Source organism: Euleptes europaea, chromosome 1 (assembly GCF_029931775.1).
Source record: "Euleptes europaea isolate rEulEur1 chromosome 1, rEulEur1.hap1, whole genome shotgun sequence".
In the NCBI taxonomy this organism is placed as follows: domain Eukaryota; kingdom Metazoa; phylum Chordata; class Lepidosauria; order Squamata; family Sphaerodactylidae; genus Euleptes; species Euleptes europaea.
Window position 1 is genome coordinate 42,275,041 of NC_079312.1, and position 26,252 is coordinate 42,301,292.

Here is a 26,252-nt window from a genome sequence, read left to right on the forward strand (position 1 = left end):
AGCTAAAGCCATGCATACGTCAATGAGCCTGTGACTCTAATACCGGTACTTCCTAGTTTTATAAATAAAGGGACATATTAATTTCAGTGAACCAAGTGATGCTTTTATCTTTTCAGACCTTTCAGCTCCCCAATATCCAGATAAATAATCACTATCAGGAATGTTGATATGTCCTACTACTAAGTTCCATGTGCAAATGAACAGGATACACTCAAAATAATGACTTGATAAAACAGATTGAAACAGGGGAGGGGCTGTGGCTCAGTGATAGAGCATCTGCTTGGCATGCAGAAGGTCCCAGGGTCAATCCCCGGCATCTCCAGTAAAAGGGACTAGGCAGGGAGGTAATGTGAAAAAACCCTGCCTGAGACCCTGGAGAGCTGCTGCTGGTCTGAGTAGACAATACTGACTTTGATGGACCAAGGGTCTGACTCAGTATAAAGCAGTTTCATGTGTTCATGTGTTCCTGCTTCCATCACTGTACACCATCAGAAACAGAAGCCAGAGTTGTAATACTGTAATCACTACTACCACAGCCCTTCATCTCTTATCAGGATTTTCTCTGACAAAATGGTAATTTGGAAGCACTTTGTTTTACACGATCAGGTTGCAGGACTGCTCCATGGTGCTATTCAGCCCACATATCAGAGTTTCAACATGATTCCCACCACACTACAATGACTGGAAGAGCTTTCTTTGCCTGCTAAATTTCTACAAGCATGCTACTATTAAAGAACACAGAAGCAGGGCCAGCAAAAAAAGCTTGAGAGACTGATGATAAGATAAAAGGATCTGTGGCCGTTTGCTACCTTCCATATCAACAGGGATACACCCTGTCTTTAGACTACTTGTGAAAGTCAGTATGAGATGCATTTGTAAGATTATTTGCAAAATTGTGAAGGCTGTTTAACATGCATTATAACTATTCATACAACCCTAAATTACTAAATGACAGGGTCTGAGCAGCCTATTACAAATCACCTTCTAGTCTAAACAGGATAACTTGTATATTGCCCTCAGAAGTGTCATTACTGTAAAAAAAGCAGGTGCTATACCTAAGCATACATATGGACAATTGTTATAGTAAGAAATTCATGTGCCATATGGTCAGGAAGATACAGCAGGTGAATACAGTGCCACTGAATTGTAAGGCTTGGGAGGACTGCCTTATGACTAGACTTTCATCACAAGGTCTGCAACCCTCACTTCAAATATGTGGCAGAAATCCTCAAGTTGGGTTTGCGTGAATTAGGGACCCCTGATTAAAACAACAGACTTTCCCCTTACTGTAAGGAACCCGACTGTCCTTTTAACCAGCACACAATTAGGGTCGATTTGCACATTACAGAAACTGGGGTGGAGGCCATTTGAAGCAGCCACACTCTCCACAGAGGCTGTCTGAGACAAATGCCTTCCTCTAAGAAATTAAGCTGGAAAAACATTTTACATTCACAAAAATGCATATAGAGTTAGGCCATTAGCCCCCAATCGGCAATTTACAGCCACCATCTATGAAATGCTTGAAACAGCTTCCCCACGGCAGTAGCTCGGCATACGGACCTGCACTGCCACGGCAGTGTGGCTCTGGGACGCCAGCTCAGCCTCCCACCGGCACCCAGCTGGCGCAAGTCCTTGCGCCGGCATCCCAGGGGGCATTCCCAGGGCTTTTTGGGGGGGCAGAGCTGCCGGTAGACAGCTTCCTAACTGCTTCAGTAACAGTGGTGCTGCACCAGGTTTTTGCTTGCACAGCATCACTGTTTGCTATGGGGCTTCCCCCCCGCATTTTTTATTTTTAACCTTTTTCCTTCCCGTGGCAGCCGCCAAACATCTTTGGAGGCAATGCGCTGCCGCTGCCACAGCTTTGAGGAATGGGCTGTCTGTTTCAAATCTAACAGTCTTTCCAAATCTGTTTGCAGGATTCAATAGGTTGGATCCAATAAAAGGCATCCGTGAATGGAAAGAGGAGTAATTCTTTCCAACTTCCCCATCTCACTGAGGGTTGCCAGGTCCCCCCTAGCCACCAGTAGAGGATGGGGGGGGGTAGGCTTGCCAGATCCAGGTTGGGAAACTCCTGGAGATTTGGTGATGGAGCCTGGGAAGGACAGGGACCTCAGTGGGGTACAATGTCATAGAGCTTTGATGGCAAACTTTTTAGAGACCGAGTGCCCAAACTGCAACCCAAAACCCACTTATTTATCACAAAGTGCCAACACGGCAATTTAACCTGAATACTGAGATTTTAGTTTAGAAAAAACAACACATACATTATTAACATCTTTTGCCTTAAAAGAAAAACACAATAACAGAGCTTTCAATGATACAAACAACTTTTTATTGAAAGGTAAAAGTTTGCATTTGGCATGCTTTTGAACAATTAATGTTTGTTCAAAGCCCCTAAGCTGGGCGGCGGGCAGTCCAGGGAGGGGGAGGGCTTTGAACTGGCAGCGCGGAGCAGTTCAAAGCCCCCACCGCCCAGCTGGGCGGCTGGGAGTCCAGGGAAGGCAGATGCGACGGCTGCTCAACTTACCCGAGCGTGCCCACAAAGAGGGCTTGGCGTGCCAAGTCCGGCACGCGTGCCATAGGTTCACCAACACGGTCATAGAGTTTGCCCTCCAGAGCATCTATTTTCTCCAGGGGAACTGATCTCTATAGTTTGGAGATGAGCTGTAATTCCAGGGGATCCCCAGGTCCCACCTAGAGGCTGTCATCCCTAATCCCCAAGCAGATCTCTTACTCCTCCTTCATAAAGTTCCTGAGAGTTTTCTGTCCCTTGGAATCAATATTTCAGGAGGCACTGGGAAGAGCAGTTCTAGGGGGAAGACAAGAAAGTCACACTCAGTTGAAGGAAATCCCTTCTATCAGCAAAAACGTCCTATGGAGCCTAGCCGATATAGACCAATCCTAAAGTATTAACAAACAAATAAATGCATTTCAGATGTGGTAGTCTTCAAATTTTTTGCCTTAGTTTATGTAGCATTTGAAATCTCCCACACATGAGAATTTCAGACCTTACAAATGACAAAATGCAAGTTCATTTTTGAAGCCTCCTTTCTAATTTGGAAACATTTTCTGAGGTATAATGCGCTTCATTATTACCTTACATGTTTAGTATCACAACACCATCCTCACAACAACAAAACCTGTTGTTATTCTTGTCATATTTATTCACCAATCAGTTCTGGGTGATTTTTTTTTTAAATTCTGTCCCTATGAAAGGTAATACTATGGCTAATGAACACAATAAGACTTGTCTGTCATTATCAATTTTGGAAAAAATGAAACTGGGTGAAATATGCATCCTCTGTTTCTTAGGGTACAATCCTGAGAGTAAGTCCCAAAGAATAAAGAGGGTCTCCCATCTAAGTAAGCAGATGTAGGATTGATCTGAAGACTACCTATAATCCCTGGCCCAAAGACCATCTGGCTGTCCTCGATCAGGGCCACAGCATTTTCGGCTGTTGCTTCTGCCTGGTGGAACTCTCTAAGGAAACCCGGGCCCTGATGGACCTCTCCCACTTCCGAAGAGCCTGCAAGATGGAGATGTTCCACCAGGCCTATGGTTGAGGACAGCCATGGCTTTATCATCACAGCTACACTGATACCATCAGCTGGCTTGGACACCTGAAATTCCCTGAAGCTACCCCTTATAACATCTTTGTCCGGACCTCCACAGCCTCCCCCCTTTTGTTTTAAGTATACTAAGTATGTGTTTCACCTCGCTGTACATTATTTTTATAATATAAACTACTTGTGTCTAGTACTAGGGAGTAGTAGCTTAGGTGCTATTGTTCTTTTAAAGTTATATGCATATTTGTATTTAATGTGCCTTATTTTTATTGTACATAATATTGTTGATCTGTATGTTTTGTATTTTTGTTGTGGTCTGACCTGAGTCCACTTTAGTGGGGGAGGTGGAATATAAACAATTTTGTTATTGTTATTGTTCAGCACTTACATTATTTTCCTAGTTGTTGTGCTCTTCTAACATTTAACTGAGTATAAGCGAATTAATTTTATACCCTTTGCTAGTCATCTTATCTCTTTCTCAGTACCAAGTGCTCCTTGTTCCCAAGTTACCATGGGGGGGGGGACATTACATAATGCAGATCAGTGCTTTCCTGACACTTAAAAATGAATGCTTAATGTTACAGACTTTAGGGGATGATATACTCTGTCTCCAGCATATGTGCACAGGGGTACTGTGCATAAAGGACAGGGGTCAGCAGAAGAGAGGGAAGGGTACTGTGGGAAACTGTGTTATGCCCCAAGAAAGTTAAGCACCTCATGGCAAAAGTACAGAAAGGGTATCTCAGTTAAGCAAGAGTCTCTGTGTTTAAATTTTTGTGGGACCTTATCAGATTAAACCCAAATTGATGCTTAATAGATTTGGAAATGAGGCCACCCATTATATTCTGAAATTAAATAAAATAGGCTACCTATTATATTGACAAAAGAAGAAAACAGTGTAAAACTCCATGTGATTATTTTCTCTGCAGGATCATGTTCCCCATAATGAATATTTTCTGCTGAAAAACTGTATCAATAATAGGCTGGTACAGCAGTTACCAAACTTGAGAGAATGGCATTGTTTTTACAAAACTGGGAGGGAACTTGACATTCATTCCCTTTTCAAGAGGTCTTTGGCAACAAAGTGGCAGCAGTTACAACAAATTAATGTCATACAATAAAAATGCCATAAACATGGAGCATAGATAATAAATCCAACCAAGTCTACAAATCTCAGATAAAAAATGAGTAACAGCTACTGTCTCTTAAAATCCATTTTCTCAAACATCCTCATTACTGCTACACATTTTTGCCTCTAAATTTAAAATACAAATTAAGTGAATTTTATATGAACAGCATAACATAATGACTTTGCTTCCTAATCCCTCCCTCCCACCCCACCCCATATACCCTTTCCCCATTCTATCTTACGGAAGAAGGGAAACTTTTACGACATCATTTGGCGAACTTAGTGCTTTTTACAGATAGTTAACATAGTGGTATGTAGCTAAACAAAACTAGTACTCCTGAACCGACAGATCAAAAATACCACAGAAATTAATGGCAACTCTCGCTCAATAATTTATTGGCAGGCTGCATTAATTTCCTGCAAATGATCTGCCTCTAATTCTAACTGCTTGGATGTGGAATCTGCAACCAAGAGACGCTAAAATGCATTTTAATGTTTGTAGGATTCTCTTTTAAAGAAAACAGAAGATAATCCAGAAGGTAGCAGGTTTAAGCAGACATAATTTGGCTCAAAGGCTGGGTAAATTAATTGACCGGGATGGGGGGGGATGACGACTACTATTGGTTACTTGGAGGAAGTCCCATGAAATCCATAAAACTTTGAAGTAAAAATAAAATTCAACTTTTGGCAAAATTGTATTTTTGCCTGTCATTTTTCAGTGTGTCTGGAAATCTATGAGGACAACAACATTAAAACAAATAGGTAAAACAGATAAGTGACCTAGAAGTTTAAATGTAGCACAAAACATTCATTCAAAATGTACATCAATAATATGGAAAGCACAATAACACATCTATTTATTTAAAACCTTTAAAAGCATAAAATAACAAAAGGCAATAAGCTAAGTAACAATATACTTCTGAAAACGTTGACAAGAGTTTTCATATTTCAAGAATAATAACTTCAAAAAAAATCTTACATCTGAAAGAAGGTAAAGTGAAAACCATCAATTACGAACTATCTCCAGCTGTTAAATGATGGCATTTGGTCTCCCCCCCTCCCTTTCTTAACAACAACAACAAAAAGTTCCAAATCTGTTTCCTTAAACCAAGGAAATGTGGAAAAAGGCCATCCTGCCAGTGGAAACATTCAAAAGCAGAAAGCTCATGCTGTGGTTTCTTGCCGAGGCAGCAAACTTTTCTAAAAGGGAAGTTACTGCCAACTCAAATACTGTTTGCTTTCACACCCAAGAACAAACTGTGTGCCTGGCGAAGACTTCCTGAGGGCTCAGTGCAGCTGGAGCTCGCTGAATAAAGGTAACTAATGTCAGAGCTACTGTAAACTTGTTCTCATTTTTCTATCAGCGAGTGAGCATCAATGCAAACAGGAGTATTATTCTCAGAAGCCCTCACAAAAAGAGACGAGACACTCTCTCTTAGAGTTAATTCCCCCCACCCCCAAATTAAAGCTAAAAAAGAAACACAGCCATAAGAGACGACCATCGCATATTCCTTGCCCATTGAAACCGCACAGGCACTTCTCATTTGTCTCTGTAGCAGTCATCCTGGCATGTAGGTATGCAATAAGGTTACCTTCCCAAGCAGGAAATGCAAAGGGAAGGTATCTTTGCAACCTTACAAATTAAAGCAACAGAACTTGCCAGAACGAACATAATTACTTCGAGGGCTCAGATCTCTGAAAGACCAGAACTGGCTCAATATTCCATTGCCACTATTTTATATCACACATTCAAGCTAAGCTACAATAAGGAATTCTAGACTAGAAAGCAAACAGATTTACCCTAATGGCAGTGCAATCCTAAACAGAGTTACACCCTTCTATGCCCGTTGACTTCAATGGACTTAGAAGTGCTATGACCCTGTTAAGCTCCTACTGTAAGTAAAAAAGCATCTGTCACATGGGGTGGGAGTGTTTGCTAACCATTATATCAGAATGAAAAACAGAAAAAGGAAATATCATATTTCTAACTGATATAATGGAAACATTGTGCCTGAAAAGCAAAATTAAGATATTAAATGTTCTTGAGAAAGAATTTTGTTTTACTATAAAAGAAGCATTTGGAAATCACATTGCAATAGCAATCCAACATAATAGTAGCCTCTATCAATTCACTCCGAAATCAATAGTTATTTTGAAATACAATGTAGGCAGGAATGAATGAAAGATCCTACATCTAACAAGGGGGAAAAACCCTTAAATGTTATCAAATCCTTCCTTCTCTTTTCTAGCCAGCTGGCACAATCAGAATCAAACACAGTTAATCATTTTAAGGAAGAATCCTTTTCAAAGAAGAAAATCACACTGTTTATTCCAAAACTCCTACTCAATACTATTTTTTTTGCCTAGCACAACATACTAAAATGGCATGAGACATAAATATATGTTTACGAAGGAAACCACAATCTGCAGCAATAAGAAATTTTAATCTGTATCTGACTAGCCCAGCTATGCAGTCAAACAAGGTTTTATACATTCAACACTACCACCTAGACTCATTACATATACTCAAGCACAACCTTGACATGTTAGCAGCCTACTGGCTTCCAAGCGCTATTAAAGTAATTTTTTAAAGTTACAGTTTACATAACCAGATTAAAGCATGTCAAACTAAGCGTTTAGAAGCAATCATCTTTCCTTCTGAATCACAAAGAGCAGGGGGGAAATCCCTATGATTCCTTGAAGACTGGAGTCATTCAGCAATAGCATCTTCTCCAGTGTTTCTCTCTAATGACTGATACCGTGATGTTTATTTCTTTCATCACTTCCTACCTTGTCTGGTTGCTGGTTAAAACCAACCAGGAAGCCACAGGCACACACTTCAGCCTCTTGCTTTTTCAGGCCGCAATTCTCCAATGTTAAGTTGCTGCCAACGTCCTTGCAAGCCAACGGAAAACAGGCCACAAGGTTCAAGTTAACTGCAGAGTGTTACTACATTGAACATCTGGTCATGAATGAATGGATTGCCCACTAACTCTCTGCATTGGGAAGCTGATGAAAAATTCAACATTTTCCTTGTTGGCACAGTTGTTTTGGAGAATTCTCTAGAGCTTCCTGAATTATATGAAGAAAATTTCACTGCAGCAATCTATATCTGTGAGAACAGCTGGTGTTGAAAGGGATCTGCTGCTCTCTGAGTGCTGGGGGACCTCATGTTGGATCATGATACTTTCGCTACATTTGTCCTTGAAAACTTAGCCCTACCTTTGTGGCAGAAGTTAAATAAAATGACAGTATCGCTTCTTTACAGTTGCCTTTAGCGTGGCAGGACAGAAGGATAAACAGCAGAACAAAACAAAAAAAATATTGTCCAGCATGAAGCAAAGCTCTGAAGTATATTTGTCTGTGGTAAAATAAAGGTAAACATTGCACTATGATAAGCAGAATAATTCAGGTCAAACCCCTCAAGCATGATTTTCTCAGAACTCTTTCCTTGACAGTTTCACTGCCAAACCCCAGTAATCTTCATCCAGATAAGTGAAAATCAGCCTGTCTTTTAATACGGTAGAATCAGGATTAAAATACTGGAGCGCTTTGCTGAACATCACAGTGTCTTGAACACAATCAATATCTGTATTACATGATACGCTTTATTAAGCTAAATCACTCAAAATGTTTGAAAGCAATATACCACTGTTAATTTCAGCAAGGAAAAATAATAGCCCACAAAAATGTAAAAATATTTTAAAGAAATTATCTTCTTGATAGTGTAATAATAATAAGCCATATACTGCTTGTCTCTCTTTTTTTTAAAAGGAAGTGGTAAACTTAAGTCATGCTAAATTTAGGCTATTATCTATGCAGCATAAATTTCACTTCTGTGTATATGCTAACTTGCATATTTCTCCATGGTAACTAAACTATGATTAAAACAACAGTGAAACCAGCCTTCAAAACCACCTGTTTAACTAGGAACAATCTAATTTACAAAAATACTTAAAACTTCAGATATGTCATGGGAATCTAGATCACGTTTTTCCCAGTTGAAGGCTCTCTTTCCAAGATCATATAATTGTAAAATACTTGGCTTTGGTTGGTAATCATTCTTCTTTTTAAATAGTGTAATTTCTCCATGCATTGTTCAGCCTAGCACAAGTGGTATTTAAGATTATAAAGAATAAGACTCTAATAACCCTTTCCAAAAAAGGAAGTTATTTTTTCTCTTTTGAAAGGATTAATTTACCTAGAAAGTATCTTTTTTTCTAACAAAATGACACAAATGAAAGAAATGAGAAAATCTGAAACTAAAATTCTCATTAGATATGGCAAGACACCTTCAAACCCTATTTTTCTCTTGAGATATCTTTGCAATTTACTAATGAAGAAGTGCACTGTTTTTATGAGTCAAATTAAAGAAATAATTAGAATATACCCCAAGATATGAAAATGTAGGTCCAGGCAGTAATTCCTTATTTAATTATAAAGCATAAAAATAGATTTAAATATGAATTCCCTTAACCACAGAATTAAATAATGATTTAATTGTGAAATCCCTTTTAAGTAGAAACATACTCATAATGTGTCATATATGGCATGAAACAACAGTCACATTTATGATACATCGCTCCGGAGATCTCAAATGAAATGTTGCTAAACATTTAAAGTCTGATCCCCACCCTTTGATCATTTGTACATCATATTATGTCTAAGGACAAATGGCTCAGGCTTGTGATATCCTGCCTGATTCTTAGGACATATGGCAGAGGTCTTGCTCTGTTATCCTCTACCTTCCAGTGTGAGGTGGGTGGCTCCCTTAGACATAAGGTTGCCAGGTCCCGTTTCACCACCAGCAGGAGGTTTTTTGGGGCAGAGCCTGAGGGTTGTGTTTGGGGAGGGGAAGGACTTCAATGTCATAGAGTCCAATGCTGATTCTATGACCTTAAGCAGATCATGAGAGGGAGGGCATCTTGGCCATCTTCTGGGCATGGAGTAGGGGTCACTGGGGTGTGGGGGGAGGTAGTTGTGAATTTCCTGCATTGTGTAGGGGGTTGGACTAGATGACCCTGATGGTGCCTTCCAACTCTATGATTCTGTGATTCTACTGTGACTGGATATAGCCCAGCTGAAAACCCCCTCCTCCAAAAATATTGGTATCGAATTTAATAGTACTTATACCTCTTGTTATTCTTTGAGGTGCTTTGAGCCCACTCTAGGGGGGGAAAGGCAGAATAAAAAGGTAATAAACATCCCTAGTACATTAATGGGTATTTATTTTATAGTATCTTTATTGGTTCAAGTAAGCCAACTTGAGAACGATGAAATGAGGTGGCCCTGAAACACTGATTTCAGAATATATCAAGTGTACAGGGTTGGGAAGCCCACCCCTGCACATACTGACAGTGATGTGTCCTGGGGAGAGGCCATCTGGCCCTGGGACAACAGCAGCAATTAGAATGTTGGCAGTGCCAGCAAAGCAGTATGGCCCCTTTAAGGAGCCATTCTGAACAGCTGGGTTGACTTAGCAGCTGGCTAGCAGGCCTAGAAAACAGCCAGGGAAATTCCCCAGCCAGGAACTGGGTCATCCTGATATTTCACCCTCATGATATTTTCCTGGGGCTTCCTGGGTGGGTGGAGATTCAGTGATTTCTTTAAAAGGAGGTTCAACACAGGGCCAAGAAAGACAGGCTCAGGTTCTCTCTAAGAAGGAGACCCAAGGAGAAAGAAGGAGGAACTAGGGTGAAAATTAATCTCTCTCTTCTCTCCGTTGTGAGGCTAAGGAACCTTACAGAAGGGAATCCTGGAGTGTGCATCAAACCAGAAGCCTCACCCAGATGCTTGAAAGAGGGTATCCGGATGCTTAAAAGAGGGTACCAAGAGGGTACCACACATTTCATTCGTTATTTTATTTCTACTGTGGATCCTTAAGGCAGCCTTAATTACCCTAATCTCCTTTCTTTTAGACCAGTGGTTCCCAACCTTTTTTTGACCAGGGACCACTAGGAGTTTTTTGTTCGGTGCAGGGACCCCAAGGTTCAAAATAAAAATTCCGGGAATTTGAAAATAAACTTTAATTATAACTGTTAGTTAAACATTAAACTTAGAATTATATTTGAATATATATATTTTATAATAGAGAACTTTTAATTGAAAATATTAATTTATTATGGGTTTATAACTTTGTTTCGCGGACCTTAATTTAGTTCTCGCGGACCCCTGGGGGTCCATGGACCCCTGGTTGGGAACCAGTGTTTTAGACTGACTGTTCCCAGACTGCAACCCTAACAGTGCTATCCTAAATAGAGTTACTCCAGTCTAAGCCCATTGAAATGAACGGGCTTAGACTGGAGTAAGTCTCCTTAAGATTGCAGTGCAAGTGGACTTACTCATAAGTAAATACCATTATAGGCATGCTTGGGGAACTAGAAGCATAGTTTTATTTGTAGAAGAGGGCCATTATGCTGCAGGAAAAGCCCTTCTACAAGACATCTAACTCACATCCAAAGAACTCATCAGCGGTACAAAACTAAGTACCGTATTTTCCGGCGTACAAGGCGACTGGGCGTATAAGACGACCCCCCATTTTTATAGTTAAAATATAGAGTTTGGGACTGTCCCGAGTCCGCGGCCTGGGGCCGGCCCTCGGGACTGTGCCCCAACCCCGCGGTCACCCCCTGTCCTCCTGGGGCGGCTCAACCCCCGGGGAAACAACCCCACTTACCGGGGCGGGAGAAAGAGGAGGCGGGGGCAGCCGGACGAGCTGGCAGCGTGCCGGGAGGCGGGGCCAGCGGGAGGAACGGGAGGAGGCCGGGGGCCGACCTCCCGGCATGGAGGAGTGCATGCCGGACTGGCCCGGTCGGCACAAACCCTGGAGGCAAGGCGGGAGCGTGTGGACAAGCTGGCAGCGCGCCGGGAGGCGGGGCCAGCGGGAGGAACGGGAGGAGGCCGGGGGCCGACCGCCCGGCATGGAGGAGCGTGTGCCAGCCTGGCCCGGTCGGCGCAAACCCTGGAGGCGAGGCGGGGAGGGAGCATCCCCGGGCAGTGGAAGCCCCGCAGCCAGAGACGCCGACTGTAGCCAAGGCTCAGCCCCGGGCTCCAGCGGGAGGGTGGGAGCCCGAAGCGGCGGGACGTGGCTCTTGGGGGGAGTCGGCGAGGGGAGAAGGGAGCAGGGAAGAAGAGGGGGACGGGGGCGAGAGAAGGGTGAGGCTAAAGGCGAGGGGAGGACTGAGCCGATGGCCCACGGAGGGCGGGGCTAAAGGGGGGTTTAGAGGGGAGGGAAGCCCATAAAGGCGGAAGCTGAAGCGGAGGCCGGGGAGGAAAGACGATACCCAGCGTATAAGACGACCCCCGAGTTTGGAGAAGGTTTTCTTGAGTTAAAAAGTCGTCTTATACGCCGGAAAATACGGTATGTATTTACACATATATCAGATGTAATGAATATGAAAATCCACATGCTCACTTTCGTTGTCCTGACTGAGTTTTGTGCCTTATGGTGAAAATGGTGAACCCAAACCTTAGACGTACATGTATATACAATCTGAACACAAGAAGAACTCGCAGTTTTACTTTCGCCTCGTATTTCAAAATCACTGCAAACCAGCTGTGAGGATTGGGAAGAAAATATTTTATACAGTCACAGCTTTAGTTAATGGGAGGCTGCCTACAGTCATTTTTTTCCTTGATAAACTGAAAACTCACAGGACAGGTGTGCCACTGCCTAGACATGAAAATATGTGTCTAAACAACTACAATGTCTCAATGCTTAATTAATACAGTTCATTGGTATATGTTGGTCTTCGGCTTACATAGAATTGGCCCAGAATTCATTTTAGACTGATGTATTAATAATGGATTTTAAATTGTATATTCATGTTATGGTACAACAGTAGGCTAATTCATATCTGACTGTCAGACTGTCTCTAACGTTGAATGTTACAGTGTATAACATAACCAAGTTAATATTTAAATAAATCATTATATTAAAGTTATCAGTTGGCTAAACCCATAATGCTTTTCAAGCTTAAACCAAACTATTTTTGTTAACTGTCCAGATTTAGAGCATAATCATGAAACTATCCTGCTCAAATTCCAGTAAATGAATGGGAGTTGTGCAGTAGTAAGTACTTTGTACAGCTCCCATTTGTTACAGTAAGGCTAGTGGAGGAGATATTCCTGGTAGACTGTGCCCTTAGCCATTATGGTTCAATTCCCAGATTCCCCCTTGCAACTGGCATAAGCACATTCAGAAATCAATCACTTGGGAAGCAGATGTAACCCTGTTACACTAATTAAACTTTGTTTTGCATCAGAGTCCTGCATTTGCGGTGTGTGTACAGTATGTAAATTATACAAATTACAAGAAAAGTTGATTAGCGTAATTCAAATCTCAGTGCAGTTACTAAATTTAACAATGAATACAAATTATACTCAATCAGCTCATTGCTGCAGGGTAACTGCACAATGTGCATCACCACATTCAAAGAAGCACGAGCTAAAAGCTAAAGAAGGTACATGATAAATGAATTAGTGATCATCTACCTCCCAAAGGATTTTGAAGGTACATTCAAGAAGGTGATTTGGTCTTGGTTGTTATGGAGCTCCTTGCATCTGCCCAGTGCAATAAATCTTGAATTTTAAACTGGCCACTCTATGCCTATTTATGTGTGTGTGTAAAGTGCCTTCAAGTCGCAGCCGACTTATGGCGACCCCTTTTGGGGTTTTCATGGCAAGAGACTAACAGAGGTGGTTTGCCAGTGCCTTCCTCTGCACAGCAACCCTGGACTTCCTTGGTGGTCTCCCATCCAATTACTAACCAGGGCTGACCCTGCTTAACTTCTGAGATCTGACGAGATCAGGCTAGCCTGGGCCATCCAGGTCAGGGCATGCCTATTCATACTAACACAATATTCACATGGTGGTGGTTGGAAAGTGTCGTCAAGTCTTATGGCAACCCTGTTGGGTTTTCAAGGCAAGAGACGTTCAGAGGCGGTATGCTATGGCCTCCTCTGCATGGGTTGAGAGAGTTCGGAGAGAACTGTGACTGGCCCAAAGTCACCCAGAAAGCTTCATGTGAAGGAATGGGGAATCAAACCCAGTTCTCCAGATTACAGTCCACGGCTGTTAACCACTACCTCACACTGGCTCTCACACTAATGGGAAAGATTTTAAAATTTGTAGGCCTTCTGACTCCCAGAAACAGTTATTTTCTAAGGAGCAAGACCTTTCTTTTGAAAGACACCTATTCATGAAAAAGATGAGCATTATAATGAATAATACAAGATCTATGACATAAAAATTACTATTTGTATTTAGGCACTGCCAGTGAGCTGGAGAAAGAAGGGCCAATAACAGAAAAAGGATAAAAACTGTAGTCCAGTATATTTCCCTACCTTTCCCAGGCAAAAATGCAATGTCACAACTTCAGCTTTCTAAAAAAAAAAAAAAAAAAGCAAGGGAATGTGTAGCTGTGTGAAGCCTAAGCTGTAAGCAACCATGAAATTTCAGACCCTTCAAATTCTGCACTGCTGACATGATGTGGAAAATACGGCAGTTTAAGAGAGCAGCCTTAATGTTCAGGAAGAGAAAGGTCTTTCCCAACATCTTCTATTTGAGTTCCTTTAGCTTGCAGATACCAGGAACTGAACGAGAAATGTTTTATATTGTCCTCCCTATAGAAGAAGAAACTGCCTAGCTGAGAATGATTTCAGTCAATTGATCATGGCTTATGGACCCACCATTCTTCTGCTTACATCACCATGCTTGTTCATTAGGCTGTCTACTCAGTACCATGACTGAAACCTGGCTTTCCTGCATCCACTACCGTAGCCATTTCCCTTCCCTGCTCCTTCTCCTTCAAGAATGTTTCTGGGTATAAGAGACCGTCAGTGCAATCTGAAGCAGAATTACAACCTTCTAAGTACATTGAAGTCAACGGGCTTAGAAAAGTATCCCTCTGCTTAGGACTAGAATGTATTGTTATTGTTGTTGTTAGTATCATTTTTTTCTTTAGCACTTTGTCACCCTATTTAAATTTGACCATAAATTTGTATACAATAAAACAACCAGATAGTTTGTCATGCTGCTATGAGTAACTGTGTCACCCACAACAAGAGCCTGTGACTGCCATGTTCAGATATTTCATTTCTATTTCACATCATTCAATTAAGTTTTTTTCTGTATAAAAAAAGCTTTTAACAACCACATCTGGTCTTTAATAAATCACTGCACTTTGTCTTCCTGCCAAAACTCCTCCTTTATCTAACTTACATCTTCACGAGGAGATAGGAAATCACACATTACGGTGGTGACAAACAATTGTAATTATGTCATTAGTAGCCATTTAGACGACAAAGGTTCTCAAAAAGGAAATATAATGAACAATAAGAAATATAGGATAATACATTGATCACAGTTCTAATCCGCTTTTTACTTCACAAGTGTAAAAAGCTGGCATAATTCATGGGCACAGCAGGCAGTAATAGTACACCACTTTATGAACTATGCAGCTATTTTATTCCCCCTATCTACTTAAAAATAAAAAAGCTTTTAATAGCTTGATTTAGACATAAAAGTTATTTATGATGCTTCGCTGATTATAATATTTACTTCTTGAACTTTCTATGGAAGTGATTTTTTTTCTGAGATACGAATACAAACTGTATTATCAAAGACCTCTTAGTAAAGAACATTTCTACTGCTAAAAAAAAAATGCAGGAGAAATGTCAGGATGGCCAAATCATTCAAGAATGCTATCTCCTAGAGTGGAGGTTCAGTTTTCCACGCAGGGCAGTAGCAATCACAAAATCTGAGCATTTTGTTGCCTCAGAACGGGTCAGTTTATTCCAGATCAGAGCAGCTACGTTTGGACTGCCTTCATCACCCAGGATGATTATTAACCCAATTTACAGCTGTTACCTTAAATGCAAAAAAAAAAAATACTTTGTCAAATGAAGAGCAATATTGATACAAACAAATGTAATGACGCTGACTCAAGATAACTTGAGCTTTGATAGCTGGTGCAGACATTACTGTTCCTTCTGCGAACTATTGTAAAGACCTTTCCTGTAATGCAGCTTTTTGTGATCATCTTTAAATGTCGTGTGTTATCCAAGCCTATGCAAATAGGCATGCCACAATTATCATATTCCTGGCAGGCCTGACAATCCAAGTCAGCACCTTCAAAATCAAGTCAAATCAGTGGTTCTGTGAAGGTCAAACTCATAACAGCAAACAGAAAATCAATTACCACAGAGACACGGTCCAAGTTCATTATCAAAAATACTTGGTGTGTACTGAATTTGTGCCCAACGCGAAAGGTTGCTTGCCAACTGCATCTGTTTGGCTGGCACAAGACTATCTATCTTATTTTGGAAGTGAATCTTGTGATTCTGGTAACATGCAATGAATTCTGAAATTAATGACATTTAGTGTATTGCTTTCCCTTCCCACCAAAAGTCTCTCCTTGCTCCCTCCAATAGCCACTGCTGAGGATCAAGGAACCCTCCAAAACACAAAAGATATGCAAGCAAACAATTAGAGATGCAAAAAAAGATTTTGAGGGACAGACCGCTAAACACATCAAGATCAATAATGAGAAATTATTTAAGTACATTAGGAGTAGGAAACCAGCTAGGGAAGCGGTTGGACCATTGGATGACAATGGGAGTAAAGGAACAATAAGGGAGGATAAAGCGATTGCTGAGAAACTAAATGAATTCTTCTCATCTGTCTTCACTGTTGAAGATATAGGGCAGATTCCTTCTCCTGAACAGAGGTTTTGGGGAGGGAAGAATGAGGAACTGGGGCAAATTGTGGTAACAAGGCAGGAAGTCCTAGAACGTCTAGACAAACTGCAAACTAACAAGTCATAGGGACCTGACGGTATTCATCCTAGAGTTCTTCGGGAACTCAACTGGGAAATTGCTGAACTTCTAACAATAATATGTAACATGTCCCTTAGATCAGCCTCTATACCGGAGGACTGGAGAATGGCCGATGTAACACCCATTTATAAAAAAAAGGTCCTAGGGAGGACCAAGGAAATTACAGGCCAGTTAGCTTAACATCTGTTAAAAGGTAAATTGATGGAAAGCATTATTAAAGAGAAAATTGTCAAGCAAAACCCAACTTGCCTTCTGTAAATGTAAGTCTTGCCTCACTATCCTTTTAGAGTTTTTGAAAAGTATCACTAAGCATGAAGACAGGAATGAGCCTAGGGATATTGTGTATTTGGATTTCCAAAAGGCTTTTGACAAAGTCCCTCACCAAAGACTGCTAAGCAAACTTCATAGTCATGGGATAAGAGGCCAAGTCCTCTTACGGATTGAGAGATGGCTGAAAAATAGGAAGCAGAGAGTAGGAATCAATGGTCAGTTCTCACAATGGCAGGATGTGAGCAGTGGGGTGCCTCAGGGATCTGTGTTGGGACCAGTGCTTTTCAACCTGTTCATCAATGACCTGGAGTTGGGGTTAAACAGTGAAGTAGCCAAGTCTGCAGATGACACCAAATTATTTAGGGTGGTTAAAACAAAATCGGACTGTGAAGAGCTCCAGAAGGATCTCTGCATACTGGAAGAATGGGCATTAAAATGGCAAATGAGATTCAATGTGAGTAAGTGTAAAGTGATGCATATTAAGACAAAAAGTCCCAACTTCACATATACACTGATGGGATATGTGCTGGCAGCAACAGACCAAGAAAGGGATCTTGGGGTGGTAGTGGAGCGATATACCCGAACCGAAAATAAACCTGAAATTATCCATTTTGGCAATATTCAGGTTTCAGGTAGACTGAATACCAAAACCTAAGAACCTGCCCAAAGCCGAATATGCGATTCCTGAAAATATTCATCTTTTTCGGGTTTGGTTATTCACCTTTGCTCAGATGCTCAGCTCTGTGCTTTCTCCCATTTTTCTATCTTTTGACTGGTTTTGTTAGGGCCCCATAGTTGGGCCCTTTTTGAGGTAGGGGTTGTGTAATTGGCACCAACTTGGTCTGACAACTATCCAGTGGGTTGATCTGCAATTCTGCGTCAAGTATAAGGGTTATTTAAAAGACGGGGCTCATCCAGTCCCGTCCGGAGGGATATACCCTCCAACTAAAAAACAGCAGCTTCTCCAGCTGCTTACCACCAGGCTTCTGAAGAAGACTCCTCACCCACATGGATGAGCAATCTTCTTCACAAGAGATGTTTTGGTCATGACTTCGGTGGGCTCTGATATCACTCCCCCGCCCCCGAAAACCTGCTCTCAAACTGAAGGACACTCCGAGTAGAGGCTTCGTTTCCCCGCATCGTGACCATCTCTTGAAATCAGATTTTTTATGACTATAATAAAGGACTATTCATAGGATGTCATTTGCCACCAAAAGAAATGTTTCTGTGCCTTATTTTTCTTGCATTTAAGCCATTTTCCTCAGTTTGTAAGCTAATTTGCACAGACATCATGCTATGCACCCCAGACACGAAGGGAACCCCCAGACTTTGAGGCACCAGCATGCCAATCTGCTCTTTCCGCCAGTCCTCGGCAATGCTGAACTTCTGAACCTGAAAAACAATGGACAGCTCAGCTCGCAAATGCCAGGAGGATGGGGGCGACCCTTTTTCTGGCCCATAAAATCGGACCCCCTGTCCCAAAATTCACCAAACTTCAGTGACTGTCTAAGGAGCGCCCCTTGCAGCCATGCTGCAAATTTGGTGACTCTACCTCCAAATATGCCCCCACAGGAGCTTTGAAAAAAAATTCTCATAGAATATAATGGGCCCATTTTTTCCCAGTAAACCTAAAAATAAGCCTAATACCCATATTTACCAGTATGAGTGATAGGATTCAATGGTATGCAACACCAATGTTTTGGGAAAGAGCTCTCGACCTTCAGAGAAAAATGGATGAAGTTTGTTTAGAGCATGAGGCCTTGAGCAATACAAGAGTGAATGTGTCTACAGAATACAGGTACCAAATGGATATGGGATAAAGGATTGTATCCAAACTAAATTTTCTGCTCATGCAAGGCACTTCTGTCAGTGGAACATAACTTTTCTGCCTTCCCATTCCCACTGATCTTCTGGAAATGCTGCTCCTGGGGGACAGGGGATCCTGAGGAAAGCCAAAATCGGGGGTCTGCAACAGGAAGAGGAATTGATGGAAATTACCCCGTTGCTCCTGTTAGTGGAAAATTTAGTTTGGATCAAACCCCAAAAGTATAGCTTCAATCACTCATGAATTATCCTCAACACTTTCCATTCTCTAAACCAATGAAAATGCACACACAAAAATGCTAAGTTACACCAGAGATTAGATCACTATGCAGTTCTGAACATTTTCAACAGTTGAAGAGATTCAGAGGTAGTGCTACTCAGTGCTTTGCTTAACTAACTTGAACATACCTGTTTTTCTCAGTATCAACTAATATGAAACCACGTGAAAGCTGACAGAGAAACATTCCCTTAGAATCATAGAAACATAGAGTTGGAAGGGATCTCCAGGGTCATCTATTGCAACCTCCTGCACAATGCAGGAAATTCACAACTACCTCCTCCCCCACACCACCAGTGAGCCCCTACTCCATGCCCAGAAAATGGCAAAAAATAATAATAATAATAAAAAAAAAACCAGGATCCCTGGACAATCTGGCCTGGAGTCAAATTGCTTCCTGACCCCAAAGTGGTAATTGGCATTTCCCTGGGCATGTAAGAAAGGGCTAAAAGAGCCAAGCACTGACACAACCCTTCCTGCCCTCCCTCCCTCTCATGATCTGCCTAAGTTCACAGAATCAGCATTGCTGTCAGATGGCCATCTAGCCACTGCTTTAAAACCCCCAAAGAAGCCCACCATCTCTCAAGGAAGCCTGTTCCACTGAGGAACTGCTCTAACTGTCAGGATGTTTTTCCTAATGTTTAGCCAAAAACTCTTTTGATTTAATTTCAACCCATTTGGCTCTGGTCCAACCTTCTGGGGCAACAGAAAACAACTCCACACCATCCTCTATATGATAGCCCTTCAAGTACCTGAAGACAGAATACATCCAAGAAAGAACTGAATAAGCTAATAAAGTTCCCATTCATTTAGAAATCCATGTTATGTATGTCTAGTCCCAGCACATGTCTGAACTTGTTTGAGAAATGTATGAATAATTTCTCAGATAAGCTGTTTTTGCACAGGAGGACCCTGTATTTCATGGTCCTTGGGTGGCACATAAAACATTTTGAGCTACTATGCCTATTGCAACTTCCTGCATAAAGGAAGTTTTGTGATTCTGACTATTTATTTAATTATTATTTTTATTTATTTACAAAATTTATATCCTGCCTTTCTGTCCTTAAAAGGGCTACCAGGGTGGTTAACAATTTAAAATACATGATAAAATTACACTATAAAACCATTACGATAAAATATATAAAACATACATCATTAAAACAACTTTTAAAAGAGTTAAAAACAGGTAAAATACATACAAAACAGTTAAAATATATACAAAACATAAAAACATTGGTTAGGAAGAAGGGTTCATCGAGAGAATGCCAAACAAAACAAAAAATCTTCACCTGCTAGAGGAAGACAGCAACAAAGCGGACAGATGAATCTCACTGGGAGAGAGTTCAAGAGCTTTGGTGCCATGGCCAAGAAGGCCATCTCCCAGGTTGCCACTCACCTAATCTTATAAGGCAGGGGCACTCAAAGTAGGGCCTCTGAAGATTACCATAACAGTCAGGCAGGTTCATAAGGGATTAGGCAGTCCTTCAGGTATGTTGGTCCAAACCATAATGGGCTTTGAAGGTCAAGACCGCACCTTGAATTGTGCCTAGTAACAATTTGGAAGCCAGTGCCGGTGAACCAAGACTGGAGTGATATAGTCCCTATGACCCACTCCAGTCATCAACCTGGCTGCAGCGATCTTTTCTGTACCAACTGAAGTTTCTGAACACTGTTCAAGGATGGTCCCATGCAGAATGCATTGCAGTGATCTAATCTGGAGGTAACCAGGGCATGTAACACAGTGGCCAGCTCTTTTCGGTCCAGGAATTGCAACAGCTGGCTAACCAGTCGAAGCTGGTAGAATGCACTCTTGGCCACAGCTGCCACCTGCTTATCTAGCAGTGGGCCTGGGTCCAAGAGCTCCCCCAGACTAATGACCTGTTTCTTCAAGAAGAGTGCAACCCCATCCGGAACAGATGACACCTTAAATCCCAGGTAAGACCTTCCACCCACCAGTACCACTTCTGTCTTGTCGGGATTAAGATTCAGTTTATTAGCCTTCAACCACTCCAAAACTGCCTCCAGGCACTGGTTCAGGGTTTCTACTGCCTCCCTGCGATTAGCCGGAAGTGCGAGATAGAGCTGAGTATCATTCGCATATTGGTGACAGCCCAGCCCTAATCTCCAGATGATCTTACCTGACAGTTTCATATAGATATTAAAGAGCACAAGGAACAAGATAAAACCAGGCGAGACCCTATAGGCCAAAGGCCAAGGGGCTGAACAGCAGTCCCACAACACCACCTTCTGAAACCGACCCACAAGGTAGGACCAGAACCACCACAGAATGGTGCCTCCCAATTCCAGGCCAGATAAGTGGTCCAGAAGGATTCCATAATTTATGGCATCAAATGCCACTGAGAGGTCCAGGAGAATCAGCAGAATCACACTCCCTCTGTCCATCTCCCAGCGCAAGTCATCCACCAGGGCACCAAGGCTGTTTCAGTTCCATAACAAGGGTTGAAACCAGTCTGGAAGAGATTTAAACAATCTGCCTCATCCAGGAAGGCTTGGAGTTGTCCAGCTACCACCCGTTCAATCACCTTGCCCAGGTCTATAATTATAGAGATCTCCTGGGTCAAGAGTAGGCTTCTTTGTTGACTATTGTTGACTCCTACACCATTTATAAAGCCCACTGTACTGTTGCCATGTACAAAAGACTCGAATTTCCACTACATGGTGGTCACTGCACCCCATTCATTCCTGACACAACTATCCATAGCAGCCTTTAAAATGTATATTATAATATTATAGTAATGTTCATGTATCATTTTCAGAGTTTTCAAAGCATGCCAGTCATTGTGTCAGTATTTACTGTTCTGACTTCTGACAAAATACGAGTTAGAAAGATGTCAGCAACTCATGTCATAGATCTCCAATGTGTGTCCAGATAAGAACAATAATGGAATATATTCAAGGGCTTTCCAGTTCCCTCAGTCCATTTTTGTATCATTAACTCACTTCTAAAAAATGTAAAACATCATGTATGTGTTAACAGATACAGAAAAGTAGTTGAAGTTCTGATGGTGTATTTTTAAATCTGTTCTGTGCAAATCAAGTGCTCAGACTCAATAAAGTAAGACTTGACCAGATTTCTAAAAATACTGTACAAAGCCATTAAGTATAAAAGGGAAACATAATTGTTGACTTTAAATACGCAGGCAAAAAAATCATAGTAAATAACAATAATTTACTTGGAATATTGCGCCATACAGCGTTTCACAGAAATCCAGCATACAATTTTAAAGAAAGTGCTGGCAAATTAATTGTATACTTTCACCTTTTATGCTCAAGTCACATAGAAAAAGAATAACATTTTACCACACATTGAGTTCTGTACCATATACTGAATACGGGTATGAAGGGAACGTAATCAATAGTATCAATTGAATCTGATATTAGATTAAAGTGCAGACAGAAGGATAAAAGAGGTATATAACTCTAAGAGTCCTCTTTGCCATTTTGACCTGATGGCTGTCAACGTGGCACTTTACCTCCAACAGAGAGGTGTGTCTCATATAAGCACAAGTCAGTATTCTCTTGTGAGTATGGGCGGATCCACACAACCATCATTTTCCCAATGTGCTATTACTTTGCATTCTGATGAGCGCATACAGTTCCTGTATGCCGGGGATGGAGGTCATTTATGCACTTAATGACTTCAGTGGAGAGACCAATGTGCATATTATAGGACTGTGCTCCGCAGACAGAAATAAATGAGGACGCTTTTACCGCCATCACCCCCAACGCATGTTTTTGGAATAGGTTGCTAGATCGGGTACCTGACTGTAGACTGTCTGAAGTGTCTGACATACAATAGAGTAAGCAACCATAAACTTTGGGAAAGTCTCTAAAATCCAACAGAGACTAGAGTCCATGACTACATTCACAGTGATAACGAAACTACCCTGCAGTACACCACATGCAAGTGATAACATCAGCAATTTCTAACCAGTTTAGCCTCACACTGTACTACATGTTTAAAAGCAAACATTTAACAAAAAGAACAAACCTGAATGGCCTCACTCTTTTGTCAATTATTGTCACTGGGCCATGTTTCAGGAAGGGTTACCTGTCAAAATAAGGAGAGAAGGGGAGTCACATTAGTTTAAATGCTGACACTAACCAATAGAATTGTTTTTAACATACACACTGAATTGATTAAATCCCACGTATGTTCTTTGGAGTGTAAATGTTTCCTTTACTTCTCCAGGTTGCTTTTTTTTAAACAAAGCTTCTTCCAGAGTTCCGAGGGACAGAAATTAATAACCCTTATAACTTGGATCTCTCTCCTGGAAGCCGCTAACCCCGGGAAATTATTATTTGTAGTTTCACCAAAAAACAAATCATGTATCTTATACAGCATTTAAGAGACTGAAATAAAGTCATCTCTTTCTACCCTATCATCTTAAATGTTACAGTGACATTTGAATATGTATGCCAAAACCAAAAGACCCAGATCCATTATATAATTATCTTTTCTATTTTTACCTCCTCAAAAAAATTAAGACACGGGGAACCTTCTGCAGATGTTATATTCCACACTTATAAAGGGAAAAGGTAAATAAGCATCCAGTGCTATTATATTGGCAATCCAGTTTTAAGAGTTTGGCATGGCTAAATAGCAGTATGGGACCACAACACTTCCCTTCTTGGCACAGTCTTAGATGCAACGCCTCAGTACCGATGTCATGTCATAAACAACTACAAAAAAGAAAAACTGCACTTGAGCATTTTCCATTATCTTTGGTGCACTTTAGTACTGTTTAATGTGTGATGGAAAAGATCGGAGTCATCCAAATGTTCCTGCAAGAATTATCTATCTCACTACAATTCAAATGCTTTGTTGCTGGCTTTCTACCACAGCCTGCGTACATCCCATTCTTCACGTTAGCCAGTGATTTAAGGGCCTCCTTTGAGGACCTCAGCTTGATCACTGTCCTTTTCTTCCTGTCAGGAAAGGGAGCAGTCAAGCAGCGATCCTGCTTTCTGCTACTGATTCACTTTCCTAAAACTGCATTAGACGTTATTAGAGCGGCTCCCAGCAGTGTGTAGTTAAGAGCCTGACAGTGTCCCCATTACAAAGCCATTTTTCTTACAAAGGCTTTTGTAAATTAGCTGTGTTAATAACTACATACAGAGGATATTTTAATTTATTTTACATCCCTAGAAGAATTAAATTTATTTTTTTCCTATCAAAACAACAGACCAAAAAAAGCAACAAAGAAAAACAATTTAGGTATAAAATTATCTCATCTGTGAGGGGTTTTTGTATGTTTGTTTGGTTAGATAGGGATTTTTTTGCAAATGAGGAAAATAAATTGAGCAAAAAGTTATGACTTAAGGTTTTTCGGTTTATTTCTCACATGTGGCATCTGGCAATTATTTTATAATATATATGTAAAGGATAGAAATCTAGAAAAGATGACAACTATTCATGTAAGAATATTTTTTCACTATATCTTATGAAAATGAATAGCATTTCAAGCATGTTTGTAATATTAGAATAAACTGTAATACAGAGCCATATTAGATTCTTCCCCTCCACCTTTTTTTGGCATCAAGTTACAGCTGACTTATGGTGACCCAGTAGGGTTTCCAAGGCAAGAGACATTCAGAGGTGGTTTGCCATTGCCTGCCTCAGTGGCATGACCCTGGTATTCCTTGGAGGTCTCCCATCCAAATACTTGCCATGGTTGAGGCTGAGAATATGTTACAGGCCCAAGGTCACCCAGCAAGTTTCCATTGCAAGAGTGGGGATTCGAACCTGTGTTTCCCAGATCCTAGTCCAACACCCTAACCACTACACCACGCTGGCTCTAGGTTCTATACTGAACCATATTTGGCACTGAGCCATAAATTGCAAACCCCGGGATAGGAACAATGGGCAAATGACCATTATGTAAAATAAGATGGTTCTTCCTACACCAGTGATACTTCATTGTGTGAGGGCCAAGATTTATGTTTGCTTGTTGTTGACAGATCAAAAAATGGTTTCAAGTTGAGGATGATCATAACATGTTCAACTTAAAACTCAATTAGTTGAGTTGATGCAGCCAAACAGGTGAAGAGAAAGTGGAAATACTGCAAAGTAGCAAGCCTGTGTGGCTGTTTACACCACTTCCTGTCAGTGAGGTGTTTGGTAGTAGTGAGTTTTAATTTATTATTCATCACTGCATTCTTCTGCTTCTTTTCATAATCTAACAGGCTTCCTTAAGCATGTACTATCCAAGATTTACAAACTACAGATTAAGAATAATTGATTCACAGTACTACTACTCTGGGTATATACTGGAAATCTGATTAAACAAAGATAGGCAGACATGTGGTACAATTCTTGGATATAACTCTATTCACTACAGTTGGCAGTCAGACTGCTTGTCTGAAAGTGCACCCGGGCTATAGTCACCCTCCACACTGATAATTCAAGGGAAAAGACTTGAATACATGAAGCTGCCTTATACTGAATCAGACCCTTGGTCCATCAAAGTCAGTATTGTCTACTCAGACCGGCAGCAGCTCTCCAGGGTCTCAGGTAGAGGTCTTTCACATCACCTACTTGCCTAGTCCCTTTAACTGGAGATGCTGGGGATTGAACATGGGGACCTTCTGCATGCCAAGCAGATGCTCTACCATTGAGCCACGGCCCCTCCCCTCCTTCTAGTCTAGCCTTCTATTTGAAATTCCACAGTGAAGAAAATGTTGATCAGAGGAAAAATTCAAACAACCAAATTCCCCACATGCATGCTGAAGTGGTACAGTCACATGAGAGAGTTCTACTTGCAACCACCTCGAAATGACTTCTGAGGTTCTACATATCATTTTGAACTACATTAGCTGATTTTCCTTCAGTAGAAACCTAATTAGATAATGTTGTGGGAAAACAGCAACTTATAACAGTTCTTAAATAATTCTTGAAACCACATTTAAAAGAACAACCAGTACTCTCCACACTGGAAAAATGTGAGAAGGAAATTAGCTTCTTCCATGGCCTTACCATGGCCAGTACAAGGAAAGATAGAGCATTTGTACAACCAATTCAGGATACACTATTAACACCACAAAACATGAGAGAATAAGCAGAATCCATTTTACAGGAAGATAAGCTGCTAAGCGTTAGTGACAGGAAACTATCCTACTAGCTAGATCCCAGTTCTGTTTGTATATAAGGTGTTTACATATTTTGCTCCCAGGAGCTTCTGCCAACAAGGCCAAACTCTGTAAAACATCTATTCCAATTCAGACATCTTTTTGGCCAGCTCTGAGAGTACAAAACTCAGTCCTGAGATGTAGAGATTTCAAGCTTCTCAGTAACAGAAGATATTGGTTAAGGTTAGTAACAGCGTTT

The 26,252-nt window shown here is 41.1% G+C and overlaps 1 protein-coding gene across 4 annotated transcripts in view; it reads right to left on the reverse strand.

Annotated features, from left to right (window-relative positions):
- FOXP1 (forkhead box P1) overlaps nt 1–26,252 on the reverse strand; it is a 564,105-nt gene that overhangs the window by 454,165 nt on the left and 83,688 nt on the right. For all 4 annotated transcript variants that reach the window (XM_056853065.1, XM_056853056.1, XM_056853017.1 and 1 more), the window contains exon 2: nt 22,917–22,976. The gene's annotated coding sequence lies outside the window, so the exon portion shown is untranslated. The remainder of the gene's footprint in view (nt 1–22,916; nt 22,977–26,252) is intronic.